The sequence below is a fragment of the Octopus bimaculoides genome, chromosome 7 (assembly GCF_046866305.1).
Source record: "Octopus bimaculoides isolate indiv1 chromosome 7, ASM4686630v1, whole genome shotgun sequence".
In the NCBI taxonomy this organism is placed as follows: Eukaryota; Metazoa; Mollusca; class Cephalopoda; order Octopoda; family Octopodidae; genus Octopus; species Octopus bimaculoides.
In genome coordinates this window covers 84,799,380-84,804,379 of record NC_142934.1, presented here as the reverse complement: position 1 = coordinate 84,804,379, position 5,000 = coordinate 84,799,380, and the positions used below count along the sequence as shown (strand labels likewise).

General features: G+C 32.9%; 1 long non-coding RNA gene across 1 annotated transcript in view; it reads right to left on the bottom strand.

Moving 5' to 3' along the window:
* Window positions 1-5,000, bottom strand: part of LOC149134798 (uncharacterized) — a 5,797-nt gene that overhangs the window by 663 nt on the left and 134 nt on the right. The window contains exons 2-3 of the long non-coding RNA XR_016242683.1: window positions 2,532-2,556; window positions 1-1,454 (exon numbers count right to left, since the gene is read on the bottom strand). The exon at window positions 1-1,454 is cut by the window's left edge and continues 663 nt beyond it. This is a non-coding gene — a long non-coding RNA (uncharacterized LOC149134798). The remainder of the gene's footprint in view (window positions 1,455-2,531; window positions 2,557-5,000) is intronic.

The following is a 5,000-nucleotide window of genomic DNA, read 5'->3' as shown; positions in this document are numbered from 1 at the left end:
AATTCTGAAGACAGTAGTGTATCGTACACAGGCTGTCGAAACCGGTAAAATTGAAATGGTGACGGAAGAGGAAATCGAGGAGTGCCTGGGTGAAATTGTCAATGAAGCCACGTACATCAACAGAGGGAGAAAGTTCGGTACGGTTGAGGTGAGGTTCGCCACTATAGAAGAGGCAACCAAGCATGCGACCAACATCTTAAGAAGTGAGAAAATAGCATTGCTACCAAGTTATAGAGGAAGAAGAAGTGTGAAAATGCGTATTCCCAGAGTTACACCAGATATTAAACCAGAGTGGTTGGCTGCAACAGTGCTGGCTGCAACCAAGGAGGAGCCGGAATTGGGACCAGTGGCGAAATCAGAAGTGCACAAATGGTGGGGATTTGGACTCGAAATGTGGCTTTTTGCCACATTCGAGGACATAGAAAGAATTCCCTACCAGATAGAAGTGGAGGATGAGATAACATTAAATGTTGTAGTCGAGGGAAGGAAACCAAATTGTTACATATGCGGGGAAAGAGGTCATATGAAGACCAAATGCCTCCTATATGAGTTCACACAGCCACAGCAAGAGAAAGCTCAAACAGAGGAGGAAAGAATTGTAGACCACACTGAGGAAATAATAGAGAGACAGAAGTGTGAAACAGAGAAAACAAAGGAGAAGAACGAAAATGGAGCTACTAACCCTAAAAAGCGAAGGAAAAATAAGTCAAAGGAACGGTCAACAAAAAACAAAAAAAAGAGATAAAAAAAGCCAGAAACTAATGTACAAGAGGAGGAGGAGAGAACGGATAAAAATGTGAAATACAAGGAGGTTTTGATAAAGTACGAGAATTGCGAGCAGATGGAGAGAAAAGTCGAGAGGTTGGAGGAAACAATAACAGTGAAAATGCCAGAGAAATGTGCTGAAAAATGCATTTTGATATATCAGAGAAACTACTGGGAGTACATAAAAGAACTTGGTGAAATTATATTAACGAAACGGATATAGTTGGTGGAGACAACACCCCCTAGAACTGATTATTTGCAGTTGTTAAGGACGGACGTAACAATGATTAATGAAAGAAAGGTAACGCGAGTGTTTGAATTTTTTGAGTTACAAAACCGTTAAAATGTTTACATGATGTTGAACGTAAAAGTGAAAAACTGGATAAATGTAACCACCCGACTTCGGATTTCGAGTGGACATTGCGCCTCATTTTTTTTCATTCTTGCATATTATCATTTTATTTTAATTACCCCGATTTTATGTTGGCGTTTTGTACTGTCATTATGTTTTGTGATGTCTTAAAAATTCTTTGTATAGCCCTTTATGGGTAATAAAGAAATCAGTATTTCGTCTGTCAGTGATTGATTTTTGCCTTCCGTCCTTTCGGGGTCGATAAATTAAGTACCACTTGTGTACTGGGATCGATCTAATCGACTGGCCTCCTCCCCCAAAATTTCGGGCTTTGTGCCTAGAATAGAAAATAATATATCTGTTATTTTATTTCAAAGTCTCAATCTAGAAACAGAGTTAATGTATCGCAAATATTCTTTTAAATTCTTCAGCGTACTGAATTTTTTAAAGGCAAATTTGTTGTCTAAGCCATCCGTTCATCTTTCAACTCTTTCCAATGTGTTCATTACTGAACATCACCAACACTACTAATCTGTTTTGTATGTCTGTATCATTGCATCACTTATTTCTTTTTTTTATATATATATTGTGGCCATCGAGAACGTGGCAAACGTTAGTCCTAATAGAGAGCTCATAGATATTACATCTTTTTACTTATATAACATGGCTTCTATTCAACGAACGATTACTTTTATTTTTAGAGAACAGCAATGGTTTCTTCAAATTGTTAGTGTAGCGACTGGTTTACTATTTGGATACATTTTACCAACGCCCCCGTTGTAAAAATAATAGAAACTATATTAAACAACTAATAGAAACACAGAGGTGCACTTAATTTGCCAAATTGTGTTCATTAGAAAGTAATTGTGACGTATATTTATATATTCACTTACATATTGAAATGTGAATGTGAGACCGTGCGCGAGCACATGCTTATAAATAAATAAATAAATAAATAAATAAATAAATATATATATATATATATATATATATATATATATATATATATATATATATATATATATATATATATGTACATATACATATACCTGTATATATATACGCACACATGTACATACATATACCTATAAATATATATGCATATGTATATACATATATATATATATATACATATATATATATATGCACACATATATATACATATACCTATATATATATATATATATATATATATATACATATATATATATATATATATATATATATATATATATACATATATATATATATATATATATATATATATATATATATATATATATATATATATATATATATATATATATATGCAATGTGCTTGTATGTGTGTTTAAGTGTCAGCGTGTGTGTGTGTGTGTGTGTGTGTGTGTGAGTAAGTGTTTAATAAATCAGAATAGAAAATATCAGTACATACTTGGAATATTTCATTTTAGAAAAACCTGAAAGAGAACAACAAAAAAAAAACAGAAAAAAAGAAAATAGTTGTTGAAATTGTTACAGTTAACAAAGCACAATGAAATCTCATTAGTTCTTTCAGTAGAGTTTATTGTTATTTGACAATAATTTCCTGAGTATTGTTTTGATAAATTGAAATTATTAACGCCACGAATCACTATTGCTGCAAAAATGTTTAAAAGAGTAATGGAAAGCTTGCCAAGGCGCTCGTTTTGTGTTTTGCTTTTTCTTCTACCACTTAGCTGCAGTACATTGACATTGCTAAGATAGGTTGTTGTTGTTGCTGCTGTTGTTGTTGTTGTTGTTGTGTGTGCGTGCGTGTGTGTGTATGCGTGTATGCGTGTGTCTGTGTGTAGCTTTTGTTTCTGTTGTGACAGTAAGTTGTAAAAGTACAAATAGAGAGTGAGAGAGAAAGTCTTGGAAATTCTTGAAAAGTATTTTGTATCTGACTGTCGACTTGCAGGTCCCTAAAATAGGAAGGAGTTAAGGAGTCGTAAGGGAATGATATAGATGTTTTCGATCTAGTTTGGTTTCTTTGCCATCAAATTTGAATTCTTTGCAATTAAATTTGATCGCAAAGAATTCAAATTTGATGGCAAAGAATCCAAACTAGATCGAAAACATCTATATATTACAATACTTCTAGCGGATGTGGAATGTCATGGATTTGGTGCTAAATTCAAAACGTCTAATTCTAATTAGATTAAATGGACTTCGGAAGGATGGCAGGTAATGCATGATTCACAAACTGCAAAGAGATCAAAAACCGCCACATCATGGATGTTACATAGACTTGTGTGTGGATGACTAATAAAACCCCAGTTTTCTGGCTGAAGCTGCCTCTGGTTTTTGTGAAGTGGCTGTCTGGTTTACCATGATTTGTATCACAAATAGTTTGCTTTATGCGCTCCAAATATATAATTACGATATACATACCGCGCTGAATAATTTGTTTTCAGTAAAATGACATGATAAACCAGATTAAATAACGATTAAACTTGTCAGGTATTTATAGGTTATATATAGCCAACATTCGTATATATAAATATGTGTGTGATTGGTCAACATGCTTAATTAGATAGTTTTGTTTCTCTTTTCTAGGTTTCTAAAGGATTAAGAAAGGGTATCATATCTTTGTTTAAATTTATCTTCCGTAAGTCTTATACAAGCTTACGTCCAATGTCTACAGAGGTGATTCCTACCACATAAATGATCGTTTCAATGTTGCATGACTGCTTAACTGATTTAGCTTCAGTTATTTTTCTATTGGATTATTTTTATTTACAGTTAAGCATCAATTTAATTTTCTCTTAAGTTATCTATTTATGCTATATATATATATATATATATAATGTTTTTTATCTTATTTCCACTGCCATCTGTGTGTATGAAACTGCGCGCGCACTCGGTGTCTCGTGTTTTATTGTTGCAAAATTAACTTTTGATCGAGTTACTATACATTATAAATGAATAATTAAAATTATAATAAAGCTTTCATTATAGTTCTCCTTAAACACGCATGCACACGCACCCCCCCCCCCCACACACACACAGTCAAGTATACTATGCAATAATGACAGAATGGATAAAATATGCATAACTTTAAAAAACTCCCCAGAATTTCTATTGTAGGCATTATAAAATATTACCATTTTTGCATTGGTGAAAATAAAAGCGAAGAATTTCTTCTATAATACACGATAAAAGGAAATGGCTTATCAGAGCCAGCAATCTGAGGAATGGTGAGTATTTGTTAAATTGAGCTGAGTACTCCGCTTAACATTCCACGAAAATTTGAGTAGTTTGAACATATACATGTGCATGTTAGTGTGCGTGCGTGCGCGCGCATGTATGTATTTGTATGTATGCATGCATGCATGTATGTATGTATGTATGTATGTATGTATGTACGTATGTTTGTAAGTATGGAGGTATCTATGTATATATGTAACCTGCAACAGACTGGTATCTCGTTCAGCGGTGATGTGATTTCAGTCACTTATTCACCATGGAAACCAAGTAACCGGCCTTATTATTATTAGGACATTAGAACAATAAATAAATAATATATTGAATATATATATATATATATATATATATATATATATATATATATATAGTAATTAAAATTGACAATGAACTTCATGATATAATTTGTTTTCCTTTGTCATTTTAATTACTTATCACTGCTCTGTACTCGAGTGGCGCTTTGTTCTGAACCACATGTGTATTGAATTCTCACACCATTATATCCCTAAACGAACGAAGAAGAAGAAGAAGAAGAAGAAAAAGAAAAAGAAGAAGAAGAAGAAGAAGAATATATATATATCCCTTCCATATATTGGAGGGAATATTAGATGTAATTTGAACCACGAGGGGACCTAATGGATATGCGTAATGAATTAATTTTCGCTGCTCACATTTATAT